General features: G+C 44.2%; 1 protein-coding gene across 24 annotated transcripts in view; it reads right to left on the bottom strand.

Moving 5' to 3' along the window:
- Nucleotides 1-18,876, bottom strand: part of Ppp6r2 (protein phosphatase 6, regulatory subunit 2) — a 71,658-nt gene extending 52,782 nt beyond the window's left edge. For 7 of the 24 annotated variants that reach the window (XM_063263341.1, XM_063263336.1, XM_063263340.1 and 4 more), the window contains exon 1: nt 18,586-18,816. The gene's annotated coding sequence lies outside the window, so the exon portion shown is untranslated. 24 annotated transcript variants of the gene reach the window in all.
- Between the last annotated feature and the right edge of the window lie 6,072 nt (nt 18,877-24,948).

The raw sequence follows: 24,948 nt of genomic DNA, 5'->3' as shown, positions 1-24,948 counted from the left end.
ATAGTCTAGGTCAGCCATGGTGAGTCTTTGTCTCAAAAATAAATCAAATTAGAAGAAGTGTGTGTGCAGGCCTATATGTGTGAGTGTGTCAGGGGAGTTAGAGAGAGAGAGAGAGAGACAGAAAGATGCCTCAACCATTAAGAGCAAATACTAGGGGTTGGGGATTTAGCTTAGTGGTAGAGCGCTTGCCTAGCAAGCGCGAGGCCCTGGGTTCAGTCCTCAGCTCCGAAAAAAAGGAAAAAAAAAAAAAAAAAAAGAGCAAATACTGATCTTGTGAAAGACTGGAGTTTAGTTGACAGCATTACATGGAGTGACACCAAGTGTCTCACAAAACCTGTATGTCCAATTCCAGAGGATTTGATGCTTCTGACCTCCAAGGACATTTGCATTCATGTGCAGACATACACATAATGAGAAATAAAATTAAAACCTAGCCAGGAATGGTGATACTCAGCTTTAATTCAAAGACTTGGGAAGCAGAGGCAGAGGCAGATAGATCTACAAAGTGGAGACCTAACTCCAAAAATAAATTAAGTTAAAATTAAAAATCTTTATAGAGCATATGGAGAACTGCCTGAGGAACAAACTTGTCTGAGTATTTGGCCAGGAGCAAGTAAGGCACAGTCTAACTCCAAACACAAAAGGAGAAAGGGAAAACAGGGATGCTGGCTTCAGTCAAAAGTCAACATCCTGGGGGTTGGGGATTTAAGTTCAGCGGTAGAGCGCTTGCCTAGCAAGCACAAGGCCCTGGGTTCAATCCCCAGCTCCGAAAAAAAAAAAAAAAAAAAAGTCAACATCCTAAAATTCTAGACCTCTGTAATGAAAACCTTTCTCACTGTGGCAATAAAAAAGTGCCAGCCACCAACTGTTGACCCTCCTGTCACTTCCTAAAACAAGGACTGCAGCAGAAACCTTTTAGCACAAGGCATTGTAGCCTTTCCCCTGGGCCAGGCCAAGAGAGGCAAAGCTGCCTTCTGGTCCAAGTTCCCTGTTTACAAACAATTGACCAGTATGTACAAAAAACCACAGCAGTGCAACTTACCTTCTCCCAGATGTTTACAGCCTCAAGTCTCAAGCATCTACATCTCCTACAGATACCTCCTGCCTAACTCTTCCCCACTGTGCTGTACAAAATAACCATGCTGAACTAACTTCTCCATATTGGTAGCTGGTGCGACTCCACTGAAGTGCACACAGCCACCTGGCTCCAATATCTGTGCTCTCTGCACCCTTACTGCCCTACACAGAGTTCTAGAACAGGCACTCTGGAAGAGCAAGTAGAAGGTGTAAGCAGAAGGAAGGAAGCAGGATGAAGAAGACAGGCAGGGGTGAAGGCTGCTGGACAAGACAGGTGCGTAGACAAGACGTAGATGACAATCAACAGGGATATAAAGATTTTATTTTTTGGAGGAGGGGTTTCAAGACCAAGTTTCTTTGTATGGCCTTGGCTGTCCTGGAGCTCACACTGTAGACTAGGTTGGGCTTGAATTTTCAGAGATCTGCCTGCCTCTGCTTCCGTAGTGCTGGAATTAAAGGTGTGCAATACCCTGCCTGGCATGGTTTCCAGATATTGTTGATGATGTTCGTTTTGTTTGAAACAGAGTCTGGTACTATGTCCTAGACTGGCCAAGAACTCACAATGTAACCCAGGCTAGATCTAAACCAGCAGAATTTTTCTACTTTAGCCTGCTGGGATTACAGGTATGAGCCATCACCATATCTGGCTCAAAATCTTCAGATGTTATTTTTTTTTTTAGATTTGCTTATTTTATGTGTGTGTGTGTGTGTGTGTGTGTGTGTGTGTGTGAGTGTACACTGTGTACACTGTCACTGTCTTCAGACACACCAGAAGAGAGAGCATGGATCCCATTTCAGGTGGTTGTGAGCTTCTGCGCAGTTGCTGGGATTTGAACTCAGGACCTCTGGAAGAGCAGTCAGTGCTCTTAACCACTGTAACTTTGAACCCTGTCCAGGCCAACACGATGCAGGATGCACTCTGAAGCTGTGGAGCTGTGGAGCTGTATGCACAGCTGCTCTGCCAGATGTTCTCCTGCCTACCCTCTGACCCCACTAAACTTTAAGTCCTCCACTGACTGGTATCTTAGCTCAACTTGTTATGCAAAAGACATAGGTTGGGCATTAAAACAGTATTTATTTCTCATATTTTAGGAGTCTAGTAGAAATCAAAATCAAGGAGCTGGTTGGTTCTAATCCTAATACAGATGGCTGCCAATATGATTAGGTTGGGGGTTAGGGTTTGAATGTATGTGGGGGAGCACACATCGGTAACCCTGCCTACCTTTGTGCTCCCATCCCGTCCCAGCCAAGTTAGGAAGTTTAAGGACAACATGAAGACTTAGGGTACAGCACCTGCCTGTGCTCCACAGTGAGAACTAAGCACCCAGCAGCTGGCTCCAGGGCTGTCCTAGGCTTGGTTTGCTTGTGTTGCCTGTTCCTGGTCTTCTAACTCTCAAGAGAATAGTCTGTATGCCAGCAAAATCTCAGAAAGGTAACTTCAACACGAAGTCCCAACATCAAGGGTGGGTGCTTGCGCGCGCTCTCTCTCTCTCTCTCTCTCTCTCTCTTTCTCTCTGACTCTTGGTTTTCTCAGGAGCATCTTATCTATTAGATATGATTAAGACAGGGTAAAAAGTAAAACCTTTGTATTAACTGTGGCAGTTCTCCCAGTTAAGGACGAGCTGTCCAGCATTGTGAAGACACACTCTCACGACTCGTGTTGAGGGCCTTGGCTCATCATGAAACCAAACAATGACCCTAACCAGCTATAGAACTGGAAGCAAACAGGCCAGACCATAGCAGAATACCCCCGTCTACAAACACACATACAGACCAGTTTCTGTCATTGATCAAGTTTGTAATCTTAATGCCTGGTGAATGTATGACAGAAAAGAACACATGGCTCCAGGACACAGAGCTGCTAGGATGGCCATTGCTACCAGCCACCCTCAAGCAATGACAGAGAACCACAGACACATCATACTAATCTACTCATTAGAGACAAGAGTAGCCACACTCTGCTTGCTCTCAATACAACAGTGCTAAGAAAACCAGAACCAGACTGGGAACCCTTGGCCAAGAGCTGACAGGACAGGGCATACTGCAGCTGAGACTCTTAAGGGAAAACAGCTAGAGACAAGTTTGGTTAAATATATATATATATATATATTGGGTTGGGGATTTAGCTCAGTGGTAGAGCGCTTGCCCAGCAAGCACAAAGCTCTGGGTTTGGACCCCAGTTCCCAAAAAAAATAAAATAAAATAAAAAAATTAAAAATATATATGTGTGTGTGTGTGTGTGTGTGTGTGTGTGTGTGTGTGTGTGTGTGTGTATGTATGTATGTTTGACTGCTCTTCCAGAGGACCTGGGTTTAATTCCTAGTACCCACATAACAACTCAAAACTGTAACTCCAGATCTGACACCCTCACACAGATATACATGCAGGCAAAACACTAATACATGCAGGGTGGTGGTAGCCCATGTTTTTAATCCCAGCGTTCAGGAGGCAAAGGCAGGCAGATCTCTGTGGTCCACTCCAGCTTGAGAACAGAGAGAGTTCCAGAATAGTCAGAGCTGCACAGAGAAACTGTGTCTCAAAAAAGACAAAAACTAAACAAAACAAAAGATTACCAATGCACATTTAAAAAAAAAAAAAAAAGAGGACTGGAGAGATGGCTCGGTGGTTAAGAGCACTGACTGCTCTTCCAGAGGTCCTGAGTTCAATTCCCAGCAACCACATGGTGGCTCACAACCATCTGTAATGGAATGCAATACCCTCTTCTGCTATGTCAGCAATAGTATACTCATATACATTAAATAAATAAATGTTAAAAAAAAAAAAGGAACACCACCACTTTTGCAGAGGACCTAAATTCAGTTCCTAGGACCCAGAGAGCACAGCTCGCAGCCTATAACTGCAGCGCCAGTGGAACTTGATGGCTCCAGCCTCCAAAGGAACCTGCACTCACATGCACAAGCACACACAGAGCCACACACATGCACACTTAATTCAAAGTAACAATAACAACAGCCAGGTATGGTAGAACAGCCCAGCACTCAGGAGGCAAAGGCTGGCAGATCTCTGAGTTCTAGGCCAGCCTGGTTTATACAGTGACTTCCAGGCTACCAAGGCGCCACAATAAAACTTTGTTTCACATAAGTAGTAGTAGAAGTAGTCGTCATCATAATAACAACAAGAAGAAAAACTGCCAAAAGCCAGGCATAGTGTACAGGCTTTGTTTGTCTTTTAAGATTTATTTATTTTATGTGTATGAGTCCACTGTAGCTATCTTCAGACACACCAGAAGAGGGCATCAGATCTCATTATAGACGGTTGTGAGTCACCATGTGGTTGCTGGGAATTGAACGTAAGACCTCTGAAAGAGTAGCCAGTGCTCTAAGTCATCGCTCCAGCTTTTTTTTAATTTTATTTTATGCACATTGGTATGTTTTTGCCTTCACATATGTATCTTGCAGTTACAGACAGTTGTGAGCTGCCATGTGGGTGTGGGGAATTGGACTGGACTCTGCATGAGCCAGGAATCGAACCCAGGCCTCCCACACGGCATGCGAGAATTCCACTAAACCACCCATGCCCTCCTGTTTGTTTTCTGAGACAGGGTTTCTCTGTATAGCCCTGGCTGTCCTGGAATTCGATCTGTAGACTAAGCGGTCTTCAAACTTACAGAGATCCGCCTGTTTCTGCCTCTTGAGTGCTGGATTAAAGAAGTGTGCTACCACCAACCAACCAAAAGAGTAATTTTTTGAGCGTGTGGAGTGGCACATGTCTTTAATCCCAACACTTGGGAAGCAGAGTCATGTTGACTATGTGAGTTCAAGGCTAGCCTGCCTCAAAAAAAGTAAAAGTTAATGAAATGGCCCAAATAGCCATAATATGACACTAAAAAGCACCAAGAAGGGCAGTGGGCAGTAAGCACAGCTGAAATGCACACAGCAGCACAAAGGAACTGAGAGCCAAGGGACTCTAGATCATCTCAGCCACAGTGAAGAGAAGTACCTGCCAAGCACAGCACTGCACGGACTTTGCTATCTGTGGGCACTGAGAAGGCCCAGTTACTCAAAGCTCAGTACAACTCAGTGCTTCAGGCTGTCTGCTGTAATTTCCACTCACAGGCCAAAACCAGAGGGTTGCCATCTTGGTCGTCTCTTTTGCACTTGCTTTGATGACTTCTTTTTCTTTTATTAAATGTGCTAGAATATGGTTACCTTCTTGAGAAAACATGGACTGTGCCAGCAGCCATTTCCTAGGTTCTTCAAGTCCTCAGTTCTCTGTGCCCTCTAACACATGATTTAGAAAATGACAGTATACACCTCACCAAGTAATCTGCAGCCAAGTGTTATTACTCATGCCTGAAGTCCTAGCACTCAAAGAGGCTGAAGCAGGAGGTGTAGTATGATCACAAGGCCAGCCTTGGTTACATACTGAGTTACAGGCCCATCTAGGTTTGGAGTACAATTGTGTCTGGAAAACAACACACACACACACACACACACACACACACCAAAAACAAAACAAAATATGTAATTTATATAAAGTGTTCAACATGTGCATGGTGCTGTAAACCCATAATGAATTCCAGTAACTGTCTTCAGTCATGAGTCAGGGAGAGTGATAGGGGAAGCTAGCACTGGTCAGAGAAGGCTTCCGTGAATAAATCTAGCTTGAGCCTTATTCATTCTAAATTAACGACCACAAACCTCAAGTAAACATTTAATGTAGCCTTTATTCCTACTCTCTTTAGGAAGCTTGTTTCCCTCTCTTATAATAATGGTGATAAACTTAACTACAGCTCTTGCCTCAAGAGGTGCCATCTAAGCCAGGAATACTGACTCAAACCCTCACACCCGTAATTCTAACACTCGAGACTAGGCAGGAGGATTACTGAGGATTTGAGAGTGCCTGGGCAATATAGCAATTCTGACATTAGCACAGGCTAGTCAGACCCTATCTAAAAGTAGAGTCAAAGTTTCTTTGCACACCCCTTCACTTTCAGCAGCTCTGCAAACCCAATATAACCAACAAAGTTATCAAGACAGATGCCAGAGCCTCATCCCCAAGAGGCTTCACAGCTTCTGCTCAATACCTTTGAATTCTTGACTAAATGTGAACGTGCTTCCTCACTCAGGCCTCCCTAATAATAGCAAAACCCTAGAGAGAGGCATAAACATCCAACTGACCCAGGCCTACAAGTAAACCAAGGTGACAACATAAAGAAGAGAGAATAGGGGGTTGGGGATTTAGCTCAGTGGTAGAGCGCTTGCCTAGCAAGCGCAAGGCCCTGGGTTCAGTCCCCAGCTCCGAAAAAAAGAAAAAAGAAAAAAAAAAAAAGAAGAAGAAGAAGAGAGAATAGAATCCCACTGTGCACAGCCCACACTGCCAACCAACCTGGACTCAAAACCAAAAAATAATCTTGTTGTAAGCCACTAATCATTAGGGTGGGTTGTTACACAGTAACATAAATCATAAACCACTTTAATCCTTTCAGTCTTTCCTCAACTTTCTAATATCCTTAGTCCCTTAATTCACAGGGGAAAAAAAAGCAAAAGATCTCAAGTGTTAGTACCTCTACTCTCCTCCATCAACTCTATTGAATCCATCAGATTCCCTGACCTTCCTTCTGTCACAAAGAACCCTGCTCCTGTCCAAGACCAGCCGCTCCATCTCCAATGCAGACTCCACCCCATGTCTTCCCCAACTGTTCCATCAGCTGCCTTTCCCATCAGTATCTCTAGTCTCTCCTCCTCTAGTGCATACATACACACATGCTCATGTGACCCATGTACCACAGACATCTCTCCAGTCCCTGGTGCCTTGCCTTGCCTGAACTCTTGGACATCACATCCTCCTCCAGCCTTAGAGCTGCTCCTGGTCAGCCTCTTTCTCCTCTTTGTGTGTGACATCATGTTGAAGAGTGCAGACTCAACTCAACTCAACTCAAAGCTGCAACTTTTGGATTTCACTCCCCTGTCTGGTTGGCTCCTTTAAGTCAATAATAAAAATGTTGTGGACTTGGGAGGAAAAATTAAAATGGGTGCCAGAGTCTAGTCCTAGCACTTAAAAGGCTGAGAAAGAGTTACTTGATCACTTGAGACCAAGAGTTCAGGGCCAGCCTGACAACATAGCAGCATTCTATCTCTTTTAAAACAAAAAGTTGGGCTGGAGAGATGGCTCAGTGGTTAAGAGCACTGACTGCTCTTCCAGAGGTCCTGAGTTCAAATCCCAGCAACCACATGGTGGCTCACAACCATCTGTAGTGGGATCTGATGCCCTCTTCTGGTGTATCTGAAGACAGCGACAGTGTACTCACATAAAATAAATAAAATCTTTAAAAAAAAAAAATAGTTGGGCGGTTGTGGTGGCGCACGCTGGTAGGATTTGCTGAAGGAGGCAGAGGCAGGAGGATCACGAGTTCAAGGCCAGCCTGGGCTACACATTAAAAAAAAAAAAAAAGTTGGGTATGGTGGCTCTATTACTCAGGGTTCTCTAGAGGAACAGAATGAATGAATTAAAGAATGAATGAGTGTGCGTGTGTGTGTGTGTGTGTGTGTGTGTGTGTGTGTGTGTGTGTATAGATATGGGGAGATGTATTAGAATAGCTTACGAGCTGTCATCTGACTGATCCATCAATGGCTGGCCAAGAGTCCAATAGCCGAATGCCTCGGCTGAACTTTCCTCTAAGTTGGAATCCTGACATAGCTTCTAATACCAGCGAACATCATACTAATGCCTCAGCAGAGTTGATGATCTCATACTAATGCCTCAGCAGAGTTGATGAGCTGGCTATCAAGAGTGAGAGCAAGCAGGCTTTTATTTAGGCTACACCAGAAGATGTGGATGTGGTCTAGATTTAGGGTGGGTCTTCAGACCTCAAATAATCCAAATTTAGAGTGGGTCTTCCTGCTAATCGAGAGAATCCTTCACAGGTGAACCCGCCTGCTTAGGTTTTAGTTGATTCAAGGCATATATATATATATATATGTATATATGTATATATATGTATGTATATATATGTATGTATATATATATGTATATGTATATATATATCAAAAGGGTATAATAGCTTTATATCAAACTAGAGTACCTTTCCTGCAGATAATAATTGTAAGTTCTAAACAAAAGATGCTTCTCAGTTCACTTAAAGGACAAAATAGAAGTTCAGAGTTAATGGGGCTGGAGAGATGGCTCAGTGGTTGAGAGCAGGTACTGATCTTGCAGAGGATCTGAGTTCAGTTCCCAGAATTTATACCTTACAACCCCTGAAATTCCAGTTCCTGGGGAATCTGACCTCTGGTCTTTGTAGGTCTGTTTACTCACATATGCATACACATGAAGGCACACACACACACACACACACACACACACACACACACACACACACAGAAGTTCAGAGTTCAGAATGAACAAAAAGAAAGTCTAACAAATAAGGAAATCCCAGGTTTGCATTAAATTCCTCTCCAAATTCCCAGGTGGGACAACAGATGAGACTGCAAAGAACATAGCAGGAAGCAGTTGCTGCTGTTGTGGGTGTGCAGTGTGATAGCACGGGCTATAACTATGTTATGTCTGACTCCAAGAGCAGCCGCCACAAGGTGAGAGCTACCCAGAACTGAGGAGACGATATTTGGAATCCAAATTAGACCTGCCAAATTAGAAAGATTTTCCATTTTAATACAGAAGGGCCATGATTTATCAGAACCATGTACTAGAATTAATGGTTGTGCCCATCCTGACAAAGGCCACAATCAAGTCTTGATGGTATTAAGGTACTGTCCCCATAATTTAATAGCCTAACCAAAAAATTTGACATTATTTCAAAAAAGAAGAATAAACAGGTGTGTGCGTGTGTGTGTGAATGTGTATGTAAGAGTGTAGGTACAAAAGCCACAATCTGTGTGGAAGTCAGAATGCAACTTTGTGGAGTCAATTCTTTCCTTCCATGTTTTGGTAGGTTCCGAGGATCTAATTCAGGTAGTCAGACTTGCATGGCAGGCACTTTTACCTGCTAACCATCTTGAGGGCCCCAAACTCAACATTTTTATTGTAGCTCAGTGATATAGTACATGCTCGAACTTCACAAGGCACTCAGTTAAATACCAGCAGTTAAAAAAACAGACATGGGGCAGGGGGCAGTGGGGTTTGCTGGAGAGATGGCTCAGTGGTTAAGACAACTGACTGCTCTTCAGAGGTCCTGAGTTCAATTCCCAGCAACCATGTCGTGGCTCGCAACCATCTGTAATGGGCTCTGGGGCCCTCCCTCTTCTGGTGTGTCTGAAGACAGCTAGAGTGTACTCTCATACATAAAATAAATAACTTAATTCTTTTAAAAAAGTTGGATTAAATATTTTGTTGCTGTCCACCAAGCATAATGCTGGTATAGAGATAGAAAACTTCTGCCTGGCACTGGGGAACACACCTGTAATCTCAGAGCTCGGGAGGTAGACTAAGCAGTTCAGAAGGCAGGCAAGGCCAACACCAGCTACAATGTTTACATTCAGCCTGGATTACATGAGCCCCTGTATCAAAGGGGAAAAGGAAAGAAAGAAAAAAGTCTCAATTCTCACTGAAGGGGAAAATACTTAATTTAGGCCTAGAAAGAGTTAGTGTGACACCTTTAAATAAATGCATTTTTCTTTGGTTGCTACTGGTGGTTTGGTTTTCTTTAAGGCTTATTTTCTGTGTATGGGTGTTTTGTCTGCATGCATACATATGTGTATCATGTGCATGCCTGATGCCATGGAACTGGAGTTACAGACAGTTGTGAGCTGCCATGTGGGTGCTGGGAATTGAACCTGGGTCCTCTAGAGGAACAGACAGTGCTGCTGACTTCTGAACCATTTCTCTAGCCCCTGGTTTCGATCAGAAGAGGTAGACTGGTTGATAAGCTCAAGGCCAGCCTGGTCTATAAAGTGGGTTCCAGGACAGCCAAAGCTACTCAGAGAAACCCTGTCTCAAAACAAAACAAAAACTCTGTGCCGCTCCACCCAGTGTTTGTTCTGTTTTGCTTTCTTTAGACAGGGTCTCATTTAGCACAGTCCAACTCCCAACTTTAGATTCTTTATCTCAGTTTCAGCTAGGATTATAGGTGTATACCACTACTTGGCCATTTTATAGTTTTTAAACATATTAGCCCAACAGTTCAAAAATGATAAATACACCTAGAATACTACAGTTAAACTAACGGGGGAAAATAGAAACTGTCTTAAACGCAGCCAAGAAACATTATTAGGTAATCAATAATAACTGACTTATCACAAAAGCAGGGACTAGAAACCAATGAAATAAGTTCTTTGAAGGGCTTTTCGAGAGACGAAAAGTTGTCAAGCAGGACTTCTACAGCCAGCAAAAGAATCTTTCAGAGAACAAGGTAGGGTTTAGGGATATATATCAGCTGAAAGGATGCTTGCCCAGCATAAAGGAGACTACAGTCTACAATCCCAGCACTCAGAAGGAAATAGCAGAGGGATCCAAGTTCAGTAGTTCAAAGTCATTCTCTGCCAAGAGTCTAAAGTCAGTCTGAGCTTACATGAGACCATGTCTCTAAATAAGTAAATCCCAGCATTCAGGAGGTTGAGGCAGGAGGATTCCAAAATCAACCTGAGCAAAATCTCATCTCAAAAGGAGGTCAGGAGCTGAGTGCTGAGCACCAGGGCTCACACCTGTAATCTCAGTGCTCCAGAGACTAAGAAGGATCCTCGTGATTTCAGGCCAGTCAGGGCCACAGAATGAGACTCAGTCTCAAGGGGGAAAAACTCTGGCTGAGAATGTAGCTCAATGGCAGAGCACCTGCCTAGCTTACAGTGGGCCCTGGGTTCAATTTCCAATATAGCCAAAAATGACTGTATAGATGTTTCTATGGTATTTTGCCTAAAGTGATGGCTCAAGTCTTTTAATCCCAGTACTTAGAAGGCAGAGACAAGAGGATAACTGAGTTTCAGGCCAGCCTGAACTATAGAGTGATGGCCTGTCTCAAAAACACCAAGAGCAAGACAGCACTGCCAAGGATATACAAGGTTTGACCCTAGAACAGAAAAGAAGAAAAGGAAAGAGGGAGAGAAGGGAGGAAAGAAGAGAAAGAAAAGGAGGGGGGAAAAAGAAGGAAAACTTGGTGTTTATAAATCTCTCTTCATAAATTTGCAAAATCCTCAACGAAACACTAGCAAACCAAATCCACACGAAAAGAATGGACATCATGCCAAAAGTTTATTCTAAGAATGCAGTTATTTTTAACATCTGAAAAACCAATCAATATAACATACCACAAATCAATGAAAATAAAATCACCATCTGAACTGATGCAGAAGAAAGCAGTGACAAAAGCCAACACTCTTTCATTAAGAACATTCCAGGACCAGTGAGACCACTCAGCAGGCAAAGCACTTGCTACACAAGCCAGGTGACCTTACTCCTTTAGGGAACCCTCTCAAAGGTAGAAGGAGAAAGCTGACCTCATGAACTTGTCATTTGACTTCCATATGCACACCATGGCACACACTCACATCATACACTCACAGTAATAACACATGCAACCATAGCAACACACACATATACACACACAATAATATAGTAACTGTTTAGTTCCACAAAGTGGGAGTGAAGACAACTTTCTCAATCATCGAATGCCCAGTATTATCACTTTTATTTGACACTGTTTGGGAGCTTTTACTCATGCAATAAAAAAGTAAAACAAAAGGCATACCAACTGAGAGGGAAAAGTAAAATTGTCTTTATTTGTAGATATAAGTATGTAAATCCAAAGGGATATAGTATGAGAACTAGTAAGTTATACAATGTTGCAGAATATGTTGCCATTATACATACAGAAAATATATCTTTGTACAATAATTAAAAACAATATAAAAACATTCATGATACTACCAAAAGACAAAACAGCTCAAAATAATTGAAATGAAAAATGTACCCTTGCAGTGAAAACATAAAATATTGCTAAGAAAAAAAAAAAATCTAGGGCTGGAGAAATGGTTCAAGGGTCAAGAGCATTGTCTGCTCTTCCAGAGGTCCCAAGTTCAATTCTCACGTGATAGTTCGCAAGCATTTATACTAGGATCTGATGCCCTCTTCTGGCACACAGGTGTACATGCAGATAGGACACTTATAGACATATAAATAAATAAATCTTTTAAAAAATCTAAATGGAGACATAAAATTAAATGCATAAATAAAAGACCCACTAATTTAACTCTGAATATGATCTATAGATTCTATATAATACCAATCCAACTCATAGCAAAATTAATCACACACATTTAAAAGCTTATTCTAGGGGTTGGGGATTTAGCTCAGTGATAGAGCGCTTGCCTAGGAAGCGCAAGGCCCTGGGTTTGGTCCTCAGCTCCGAAAAAAAGAACCAAAAATAAATAAATAAATAAATAAATAAATAAATAAATAAATAAATAAAAGCTTATTTTAAAACTAGGAAAACAAATTGGGTAAAAGAAGTTTGTTTTGTTTTCTTATTTTTGATAGAGTCTTTCCATATATATAACCCAGGGTGACCTCATGACTCTTCTTTTATTCAGCAGATTCCAGACTACTGAAACCACAGGGGTGTGTCATTCCATGCAAGGTAAATGTATTTTATAATTCCATTTAAATTCTGAGGACCTAGTGACAGAGTAAGTGACAGAGTAAGAACATCAACTACTTGAAGATTGACAGGATGGTTGTAATGACTGAAAAAAACACAGGGCATTTTCAACTTTATATGTTGACATGAGAGATGTCCACAATAATGTTTGTTTTTGAGACTTGATCTCACTATGTTGCCCTGGCTGGCCCAGTAGTCATATAGATTAGACTGGTCTTGAACTTGAAGAGATCTGCCTGCTTCTGACTCCTTGTTGCCAGAATTAAAAGTATGAGCCACCTCAACTGGCAACATTAATGTTCATACTCGTTAAAACTTATTAAATTCAAACAGATTAAAATTTCCCTGGGTATGAAATATACTTCATTAATTTTAAATACAATATTGTAAACAAAATAAAAATAAAAGACTGTAGTTCAGCTAAAAGCATGAAAGCTGCTAGCTGTGTATGTATACAACATAATTTCCAAAATTATTTTATAAAACAAGACATAGGGAACAGCAACATGGTTCAGGATCTGAATTTGACCCAGAACCCCACAGAATGGAAAGGAAGAACCAACTTTAGCAAGTTGTCCTCTGACCTACACACAAATACACACACTAATTATGGAAATTTAAAATAAAAATAAAAAGATACAGAACAAAGTGTGAAGTCTGCTTTATGGATTTTTTTTTTTTTTTGTCAAGGATTTCTGGTGGTTTGAATGAGAACACACTCCCTACCCCAAAGGACTTATACATTTGAATATTTGAACCCTACTTGGTGGAACTGTTTGGGAAGGATTAGGAGTTGTGGCCTTGTTAGAGGAGGTGTGTCACTGGGTGTGGGCTTTGAGGTTCAAAAGCCCACACAGTTCCAGGTCAGTTTTCTCTCTTTGACTCATGTCTGAGGATCAGGATGTGAGCTCTCAGCTACTGCTCTAGCACCATGTCTGCCTGCTTGAACCCACCAAAACTATGAGTCCCAAATTAAACTCTTTCTTTTGTGGCCTTGGTCATGGGTGCTTTGTCCAGCAATAGAAAGTAATTAAAGCAGTCTCAGTATGTACCACACGGCTGGCCTGGAACTTGCCATGTAGACCATGCTCCCTGGACTACCTACCTCTGCCAGGATTAAGTATGTCATCCCTGTTTATACTTTATTCCATAAAATGTATACCTCTTTCTCTCAAATATATTTATGCACAGAATTATTAATTAGAAAACTACCTTTAGAGTAACACAAAAGAAAACAGCAACATCAGTTGCCTTGGAAGAGGATTTTAAGCATCCTGAGAGGTCATGCCATTCGCTTGTATAAGTCACCAATAAAATGCAGCTGTGAAAGGCACAGGCTCTGGAGTGTGGTCAAACCTGAACTCTGGTTTGTTTGTTGTGGTTTGTATCTCAGCACTCTCATATGATTATTTTGATTGGCATGTATTGGGAGGTTAGGGGGAGGCCAGAATGTAGAGGCCAGAAGAAGATGCTAGGTGTCTTCAGTCATTCTTTTTTTTTTTTTTTTTTTTAAGATTATTTCACTGGACCAGAAGCTTACCCTGGATTTTACTGTTGTTCTTGGTTTGGGTTCCAGTTTTGAAGATGCTAGCTGGTCAGAGAACCCCTGCTATCCACCTGCCTCTACCCTGCAGTTCTTGGGTTACACGCATTTTACAGGATATTTGATTACTGTACACAGAAAACCTAATTGTTAGCAGAATAGAAAAGCTCAGATACCGCAGTGTCTGATGCAGTTAGGTGTGTCCCGTAGAGATGCAGTTTGGGTGCCTCTAAAATCCTCCATAGATAAGAACGCTAAAGAATGGAAAGGCCTGGGGTTGGGGATTTAGCTCAGTGGTAGAGTGCTTGCCTAGCAAGCGCAAGGCCCTGGGTTCGGTCCCCAGCTCCGGAAAAAAGAAAAGGAAAAAAAAAAAAAAAGAATGGAAAGGCCCTGCCTAGTTTAAGGCAGGCTGCTTGGGAGAGAGATTGTGGTCTTTGCTCTAAGACCAAAGGCAAAGTCAGCCAGGTGCCCTGAACTGTCTGCCTGCCCCATGGTAAAGGTGAAATGGTTCCGCCCCTAGTGACTTGGCATGGAGCACCATGACAGTGACAAGGCTCAGTCTGCCAAGGGTGTAGGGAGGAGCTAGAGGCTTCTTTTATAGCCATTGGATCTTTGAGAGGACTCTCTTTAGCTCTCTCACTGTTTTGGCTTGGAAGAACTTCATGGAAGGAACTCTGGGTAGGAGATAGGAAATCTGTCTTTGGGCTTGAAGGAACAGCACAGAAGCAGCTGTCAGGACACAGGTAAAACAGTATTCCAGGGAAGAGAGCTAAGGAGCCCTGAGTTTGGAGGAGCTCCAGAGAAAGGTAAGCTAGCTAGGCAGAATGACACAGAGATTTCTAAAGAACTAGCAGTTTAGTTGTAGGATTAGGCTTGTAAATAAATATTTTGTATATAGTTCAGAAAAGAAAGTTACCTCAGTGAACTAGAAAGTTTTTACCTGTTTACCCCTCCCATGTTTTTATTGGTATAAATATCAGTTAAATTTGAAAGGATAAATATTACACAGGCACATAGAGCTATGGCCAGCTTTTATGTGGATGCTGGGGACTTGAACTCAGGCCCTCTTACCTTTGTAGCAGGTACAATTACCCACCGAGACACCTCTCTAGCCCTCATATGATATTAATAGAAATGTTAAGAGTAACTACGAGGCAGAGATGGTAGCATATGCCTGCAGTCTCAGTACTGGCGTGAAGCAGAGGAGTTCAGGCCTCAGTTACCTAGCCAAGTTCCAAGCCAGCCTGCAGTACATGAGAGTCTATTTTAAAAAATAATAAAACAGGGACTGAAATGTAGCTCAGTTAGCAGAATGCTTGATAGCATGCATGTAGCCCTGGGTTTAATCAAGCATTATATAAATTAGTCATGGCGGCATACCCTGTCATCCAGGCACTTGGTAGATAGAGGAAGGGGAACAGAAGTTTAAGGTTACCCTCAATCTATAGAGCAATATTTGAGGTCACCTGGGTAAAATTAGATCCTGTCTCAAAAAAATAAACATGGAAAGAGTTGAAAGAAGAGCAATTTTAGAACTACATCAGTGTGAAGATTGCATGAGATGATATGGATAACGCACTAAAGTGTTTGGGCCTGCCAAGAATGGTAGAACTGGAGCCAGTCATTACTGTTATTAAATATTTTAAACATTACTCTTTCTGTAAGGAGAGCTAGAGAGAGAGAAAGAGCGAGAGCGAGAGCGAGAGCGAGAGCGAGAGCGAGAGCGAGAGCGAGAGCGAGAGCGAGAGCGAGAGCGAGAGAGAGAGAGAGAGAGAGAGAGAGAGAAGGGACGCAGAGCCAAACTGCCTGCAGTACAAGTTCTGGTTCTCTGACATCAGTCTCTTTATCTGTGAAACAGGGAAATTATAGCTCCTATAGTCGTCAATGGTTACCTTGAAGACTAGATGAGAAATTCCCATATGAATTAAATACAGAGCTGGGCAGGGGAAGGAAGGCCTTTAATCCTAGCACTTGGGGGGCAGAGGTAGGTAGATTTCTGCTAGTTCTGGGTCAGTCTGATCTATATAGCAAGTTCCAGAACAGCTGGGGCTACATAGAGGGACCTTGTCTCCAAATTCATAAATAAATATTAAATGTAATGGCATACAATAAATACTCAACACATTATGATGTACATTCAGTAAATAGTTATTCCCAAAGCTTTAAACATTATCTCCCTGCTCAAAATTGTATATTCAGCCTTACCTCTCCTCTGGGTTTCATATCTGTAGGTAAGATATATTCTCCCTAATGACCCTGGGCTTCTTAGAAGTCTCCCATTCCTTTCAGCCAAAAGAAAACCTTGCTCTTTCTCTCTAACATGTAATAATTCTCTCATATCTATCACTGCCTCAACCCAGACTCTCCGTTTAATTAAAGGATGCTACTGCCAAACCATTTGTTCCATCGAGAAGCCTGGGAATCACTCTGAGCTCTCTCATTCCCTCATTCCTCGCCTCAACTGTTACATACTTCTGGAAGAACTTTCAACAGCTTTTCCTCCAAAATGAAGTTAACCACTGAGGTTTGAACCACAACACTCCCCTCCTACCCATGTGCCAAAATTCATATAATCATAACACCCCACAACTCAATCTCCAGCCTATAAAGTTCCCCCCCCAAACCCAGCTCCTTACCAAAGCCTGTAAGGCCAACTAGAAGACCAACATTCCCAGCCAACCTAGACACAACGGTATTATCTAGTTCCTGCAAGAGATCTGGGCCCTCCCCATCTCCTTCCAACGTCTGTGTTAAAAGGCTCTGTCCTGCTCTCCCACCCCCACCTCCTCCTTAAAGCTAGTTCCTTACTGGGCAATGGTGGCACATGCCTTTAATCCCAGCAGTTGGGAGGCAGAGGCCAGGCGGATCTGAGTTAGAGGCCAGCCTTGTCTACCAATCTAGTTCAAGGACAGCCAGGGCTATGTAAAGAAACCCTGTCTCAAAAAACTAAGCAAAAGGTAGCCTCTTTTTTTTTTTTTTTTTTTTTGCCTCCGAAAGCTTATTTAGCTCCCATGAGAATTAGAGAGGGCAAAGGGAAGACCCAGAACATAAGTACATTGAGAGATGAATAGACTTGGTTGGGAAAACTTTTAATCCCAGGCAAAGGTAGGCAAATCTCCGAGTTTCAGCCAGTTTGGTCTACATAGATAGCCAAGACTCCATAGCAAGACCCTGTCTCAGAAAAAGAGAAAGGGAACAGATAAGAATGAGGACTGAAGCTGGCTCATAGTGGCCCTCCCCTTTGATACCAGCACTAAGGAGGCTGAGGCAGGCAGATCTCTAAGTTCAAAGCCAGAGTTCCAGGACATCTATGGCTACACTGAAAAACCCAGTCTCGGGAAGGGAGTGGGGTGGGGAGAATGGGAAATGAGGTGGTAAGAAGCCAGCAAGCAGCTGTTGTCAGGTAGGACACAGATGAAGGTGTTAATGAAACTCTGTCTGGAATAAGGCCTAGGGACACGGTTGATGATGTGACAAATTGAGGGGAGGGGCTACAGCGCAAATCAAGAATTGGGGAAAGCAACATGAGACTCGGAGCTGACAGTGAACTGCAAATTGGAAACAGTGTTTGGCAAGTGAGTAGTCAGCTGCAAGAATACAAAGTAGCAGGTGAAGAAGTTCCGTAAAGGAGGGACACTTAGAGAGGAGCAGAGGAGAAGCAAGAGATGATGGGGGGAGGGGAGTGTAGAAAGGCAATGGGCGAGTGATGACAACTGGGGAATGACCCGGAAGAGGAATAGGATGGAGATAAAGGACAATAACAAAGCCAGTGCTTGGCAGTGGGCACTGGTAGGAGGAGAGGAGCAGTGAGGGAACACTTGATATGTGGAAAGGTCACCACCAGCAGGCCACTGATGAGGAAGGTGTATAAAAAAACAGGTGAGACAGGGAGCACTGACAATCCCCCCCCCTCCGCCGCTCTATATCCAAGGGCTGCCACACCTTTATAGGCACCCACAGAGGTGAGAGACCTTGATAGGAGCAGAGGTGGACAACTGGGAGGACCAGGTGGCCACTAATAGGCTGAGAGCAATTCTGAGAGTGGGAAAACTGGCTGACCACTGACAGGCATGAGCTGGGATAGCGGCTAAAAAGGGTGTTGACTGACAAGAAGGGTTAGCTGAGGGAATGGAGAGGAAGGAAGGAAGGAAGGAAGGAAGGAATGAATGAATGAATGAATGAATGAATGACGGGAGTGGACAGTGCTGGCTGACAGGGGAGCAGACTGACAGAGGCGCTGACCCCTTGACGAAGCGCAGGGTGACAAAGGGGCCGATCTCCCGACTGGGCGCTGACTGCACATGCTGACTGACAGCAGGACGCTGACTGACGGAGAAGGGGTGGGGGGTCCCTTTCCCTGGGCCGGAGGAAGCAGCAGGCGCGCGGCCGCACTCACCTGCCCCGCAGGCTGGGGGTCGCGGCGACTCCTCCGAGGCCCGAGGGAGGCCAGGACGCTCCCAGAGGTGAAGTGCGGACCGCCTGGAGCGGGCCGCACGCACATGGGCCCGGCCCCGCGGCGCGGCGCCTTCGGACTCGGGCGCAGCGGGCGGGAGGCTCGGGACCCGCTCGGGACCGGCTCGGGGCCGCGGGCGAGATCGCTCCAAAATGGCGGCCGCGAGTGCGCGCGCGCGCCGGGGACCCGCTTCCGCGCAGGGCTGCGCGCGCCACAGGGTCCGGGAGCGGGCGCGCCCCGGGGGCGGGGCCATCGGAGGAGGGGCTGAATCGCTGCCACCGTCCGGGGTTCTGTTCGAGTTGCTCTGGAACGTCCTGAGGCGTCCCCGTGATCAAGCTGGCTGTGCTAAATTCTCTGGGCACCTTCGGTCACCAGAGCAGCAGCGCGCAGTGGCGTGCGCTGGTCTCCTGTACCTCCTGTTTCTGAACCGGATCGCCAGCGGATCTACTTGGTTTTGGGGTTTTGTTTTTGGTTTGGGGGTTTTTTGTTTGTTTTGTTTTGTTTTGTTTTGTTTTGTTTTGTTTTTACAGACAGGGTTTCTCTGTGTAACAGAGCCCTGGCTGTCCTGGACTCGCTTTGTAGACCAGGCTGGCCTCGAACTCATAGATATTCTCCTACCTCTGCATCTACCTCTACCTGTGTTGAGATTAAAGGCGTGTGCCATCACGCCCCGCCCTGCGGTTCTTTCCTTTTCCTTTTCCTTTTACCGGGTCCTTGTTGCCCGAGGTTTGTGCACGTAACAGATGTGTCCATCAAACATGGATTGAAATGAGTTCAAAATTAAATTAATCTCTAAAATGAGACTGATTTCCGGTGGCAGTGTAAGCCGTGGGAAAATGTCAAAAGTAGAAATGAAACATATAAGGAATGTATCAACACATGCTAGTTATGAACTCACTCCCTTTCAGCTGCAAGTTCACTACTGTTGAGCGAAAATATAACCCGGCGTGGGTGGTGCACTTGGGTGACCAAAGCAGGAAGATAACGAGTCCCAGGCAAGCAAAACATTGTCGTTCCGGGTGTATTGGCGCACGTCTTTAATACCAGCCAATACCAGAGGCAGGAGGATCTCTGCCAGTTCGAGGCTCGCCTAGACTACTCAGCGAGTTCCCGGTCCGCTAGGACCTCAAAATGCAAAAATGTCTGAAGGGGAGAGCATCTGGTTCCTTCAAGTATTTTTCCCTTTGAAGTGGTGCTGCTGTGTTTTTTCCCTTTATCAGCAGAGGGCGCCAAAGAGACACCGTTGGGGAAAGATAGGCGTTTTTCTTCCCCGGTTCGGAAAGCAAAATCGGAGGCACCTGGGCTCATGGTGTGGCCTCTTGCAGTTGTCCGCAGCACAGCTTTTCCCAGAACTGAAAGTGTTTCTGGGTAAGAAGTACCCTGAATACGAAAGCTGAATGTGCTACGGAACCGATCCTTGTGCTGGGATACCAAATACAGGAGATGACCCACAAGTCCCACACCGCAGCAGTGAGCAGGTGCAGGCCTGCCCTGACCTTTACACTATTTTTATGTCCACGCCAGAGTTCGTGAATCAGCAGCCGCTCTGTGCACCCTTTTCCCAGAAACGCACGCACCACCATTTTTGCGGTACTGGCCTGATATATATGAAATAACCTCTGAGCTGCATCTCCAGCCCTTTACCTCCCCCGCCTTTTTTTTTTTTTTTTTTTTTTTTTTTTTAATTTTGAGCTTGGCATTTACTCCCAACATTTGGGAGATTGAGGCAGGAGAATCAGTAGTTTAACATCAGTTTTGGTCACATACCGAGTTCAAGGGCAACCCCGGCTACTGAGACCTAGTTTTAAAATACCTTTTGTTTTGTTGTTTGTTTTGAGGACATAAGGTTTCGATAAGTTGTGCAGGCTGGCCTTGAACTTGTGGCGTTACCCTACTCCTTTCACACCCACTCTGAACTTAATCAGCAAACCTCTTGTTCTTCTTGTATCTAACCTGTAAGACCAGTTTCTCTCAAGTGACTGAAAACAGTGTAGATGGGCCCCCTACTTTTATCCTGGAGAACTTGCTGTAGGCCATTCAGCATCGTGTTCAAAGGGATCCAATTAAAATAAGTCAGATCACATCTCTGACCTAAGGGCTTGCTGTCTCACCCAAGATGAAAGCAAGAATCCTTGCTGTTGCCCACAAAGTTGTTTGTGGTGTGATCATCTCACTTTACCTGCTCCTAGTATTTCACTTCAGTCGTGATAACCTCCTGCCCCAGGTCAACTGCTCACACTGTCTCTGTATCATTTCGGGCATCTCCCCTTTTATTGCTATGCTTGCTGACTTGCCTCATAGATACTTATTCATTACCTCCCCCTCCTCCTCCAGTGAGAGCTTCCCTGACTGCTCTATTTCAAGCCTCAGGCTTACATCATAGCAGTTTTATAGCCTTGTCTCCCATTTGGTCTTTCCTCCTTCCAAGTGGTATCACAAGCCAATAAGAGACCTGAAACCACACAGTGATTTCAATGGAGAAAGTTTGATGCGAAAATTATCAATTGTAGGAATATTTTGAAGAAATAAAACTATATTCAAGAGAGAGAAAAAAATCTAGGAAGACAGTTTGCTCTCCTAATGGGAGTTCATTCATTCTTAGAGAAGTTTGACTGCATCCTGGTTGAAGACAGAGACATTCCCTGGGCTGTCCTGAGTTATTCTGGGTAGAACAGCCATGCACTATAGAACTGAGCTTATAAAGAAATGCATTGGTCTGGAGAGATGGCTCAGCGGTTAAGAGCACTGACTGCTCTTCCAGAGGTCCTGAGTTCAATTCCCAGCAACCACATGGTGGCTCACAACCATCTGTAATTGGATATGACATCCTCTTCTGGTGTGTCCGAGGACAGCCACAGTGTACCCACGTACCTAAAATAAATAATAATTATTTTAAAAAAATAAAGAGGGGCTGGGGATTTAGCTCAGTGGTAGAGCGCTTGCCTAGGAAGCGCAAGGCCCTGGGTTCGGTCCCCAGCTCCGGAAAAAAAAAAAAAAAAAAAGAACCAAAAAAAAAAAAAGAAAACGATACTGTCACCCAGCTTATATATAAGTACAGCTTATACTTCTTAAGAGAGGAGGAAAAGCGCATGCACAAAGATATAACAAATAATGAAGAATCTGCAAAGCTGCTAGACTCCTTGCTTCTGTAATTAGTGATAGCACATGATTGGGGTGTGTCGTCTTTAATCGTTTAGGGTGTGCACAAAACACCTAGAACAAAGGCAAGTATTACAAAAGGATCAAAGAGTGAACTTTTTGCCAAGAGTACTAGGCAAAAAGCTCTTCAGCAATGAAATGGAGAAAGCAAAGCTGTCATACAAAATTAGTGCTACCTCAGAGCACTGTCAGAACAGGACTAGTAGTGGCCTGAATTGCCCTTCCCTCAAAAGACCCTGGGTTTCTGTTCCAAGACAGACGCAGGCACCTCCATCTCCAGGGAGGATGAATGCAGGCAGAACTACACTTGCATGCATACACATAATCAAACTACCGTGGGCCAAAGACAGAAAAATCATAAAAGTAGCAAGAAAAAGAAAATGACTCACCAACATTAAGGGGAAGCAACCATAAACTTTATAGCTAAAGACTCATGCAAGACCACAGAAGTGATAAAATAACAGAGAGTGAAGGAAAACTGAAACCTGTTAGTGAACAAACTCCGTGGCAGAGGTAGGCTGATCTCTGTGAGTTAAAGGACAGCCTGGTTGACAGAGTGAATTACAGGACAGCCAGGGTTACACAGGAAAACCTGTCTCAAAACAGAAGCAGCAGCGGCAGTGGAGGAGAAGGAGGAAAAGGAGAAGGAAGAGGAGGAGGAGGAGGAGGAGGAAAAGGAGGAGGAGGGGAGGAGGAGGAGGAAAAGGAGGAGGAGGAGAAGGAGGAGGAGGAGAAGGAGGAGGAGGAGGAGAATGAGAAGAAGGAGAAGGAGAAGGAGAAGAAAGAAGAAGAAGGTGGTGGTGGGTGGAAGACTGGGGAGATAGTACAGTGATTACGAGGCAAGCACAAGGATCTGGGTTTGATCCCAAAAACCCCCATACAAAGCCAGGCCTAGCTCAGAGGTGGTGGTGTACACCTTTACTCTCAGCATATTCTGGAGGAAAAGGCAGGCAGGCAGATCTTTGAGTTCAAGGCCAGCCTGCATAGAGTTCTTATGACAGCCTGGGATACACAAAGAAACACTGTCTCAAGGAGGGGTGTGTGTGTGTGTGTGTGTGGGTGTGAAGAAAAGCCAGGTCTAGCCATTGGGAAAATGACTTAGCACTAGCTGCTCTTCCAGAGAACCAGGGTTTGATTCCCAGCAACCACCGGCCAACTTAAAATCATCTGAAACTCCAGTTCCTAGGTCGACTGCTGACCTCTCCGCCCACATAAACACTGTCTGTTTGTTTTGCCTTTAGAGGCAGGGTTTTCCATTTAAAAAAGGAAACAGGTACGGTGGAGGAGAAAGTTTATTGTAGATAAAAGGAGAGAGCATAGCCAGAGGCAGGGACGCCTGGGAGAGTCCAGAGCAGATGACCAGACTGAGCTGGGCCTTGTGGGGGAGGGGAAGGGGAAGCTCGAGGAGAGTGAAAGGAGCCAGGTGCAACAGTCAGAGGCCAAAGGTACAAAAAAAGGCAAGTGACCAAGATGGCTGGACTATATAGAGAAGAGCTTCTGGGGGAAAGGCAGCCTAACCCCTGTGCTAGAGAGCTCAGGGTAGAGGACTGGGTAATAGGTAGAGACTAGGGGATGCTGAGAAAACCTGGAAGCCAGGTTCTCTTTGATGTATTAAACGGACACCTCAGCTGTTTGTCCCAGGTTGAAACTTAGCAGGTTTCTCTGTGTAGTCCTGGCTGTCCTGGAACTCACTATGTAGATCAGGATGAACTCTGCCTCTGCCCCCAAGAGCTGGGATTGCAAGTGTGTGTCTGGTTGTATGCATTCTTTCCTAGGAGAACATTTTTAAAATGCCAATTGGAACGCAGAAGAGGCTATTACTGGGAAGGATGCCGGGGAGAACAGAAGGAGAGGAGTGAAGAGATCATCTCAACAGTTAATAAGTACAGGCAGCGGGATCAGGACTTCAAGGTCAGTCCCATCTACATGTGGAGAGAAAGGCCAGCCTTGGCCACAAGACAACCTGTATCAAGAAAAGGAAATTATGGGGCTGGAGAGGTGGCTCAGTGGTTAGGAGCACTAACTACTCTTCCAGAGGTCCAGAGTTCAAATCCCAGCAACCACATGGCGGCTCACAAGCATCTGTAATCCTTAAAAAGGATTATGTACCAAGAACAGTGGGGTTTATCCCCTTATTTGCTTAGCACACAGAATTCAATGCAACAAACTATGTTACTAAAGGACAAAACCACAGGTGATTATCATAATTAAGGCAGAAATGGTATTTGATATAACTTAGAGTTGTTCATAATAAATACTCTTCATAAACTGAGGATGGATAAGAAATTCTGCAAGCTCTTGAAAGGGTTCTATGGGGCTGGAGAGACGGCTCAGGGGTTAAGAGCATGACTGCTCTTCCAGAGGTCCTGAGTTCAATTCCCAGGAACCACATGGTGGCTCACAACCATCTGTAATGGGGTCCGATACCCTCTTCTGGTGTGTCTGAAGACAGTTACAATGTACTCACAGAAATAAAAATAAATCAAAAAACAAAAAAAGAAAGGGATCTATGAAAACCTATACTTACTAAGTATAAAACATACTTAATGATGCTAATAATTTTCCAATAAGGTTGGAGATGACAATAATGTCTTCTTTCACCACTTTGATTCTGTATTGCACTAAAATTCTAAATAAAGCCATAAAACACTTTTAATACCAGCATTTGGGAGGGAGAGGCCAGCTTGGTCTATAGAGAGTTACATGACAGACGGGACTACATAGAGAGACCCTGGCGTGCCTTCATAGGAATGGGTGGTAATAGTTACTGGGACTTCAGCCAAGATTCAGCTACTCGCTTTCCTGTACGCCCCTCCACTCATTTGTATATAATTCTCTCAGGATGCACACAATCTGTAGAGGTGTTAGAGCAGTGGATCTCAACCTTCCTAATGCTGCAACCCTTAAATACAGGTCTTCATGTTGTGGTGACCCCCCCCCCAACCATAAAACTACTCCATTGCACTTCACAAGTGTAATTTTGGCACTGTTATGAGTAATATTATCTGATATTCGACCTCAAAGGGGTCTCGACCCGCAGGTTGAGAACCATTGTGCTAAAGTATATAGGATGTGAATGGTTAACTGAAGCAGGGGACTCCATATCCACAGATTTCAGGTCATATTCTGGGTGCCGGTGGGATTTTT

This window comes from Rattus norvegicus, chromosome 7 (assembly GCF_036323735.1).
Source record: "Rattus norvegicus strain BN/NHsdMcwi chromosome 7, GRCr8, whole genome shotgun sequence".
NCBI classification, from domain to species: domain Eukaryota; kingdom Metazoa; phylum Chordata; class Mammalia; order Rodentia; family Muridae; genus Rattus; species Rattus norvegicus.
This window is presented reverse-complemented; position numbering and strand designations above follow the sequence as displayed.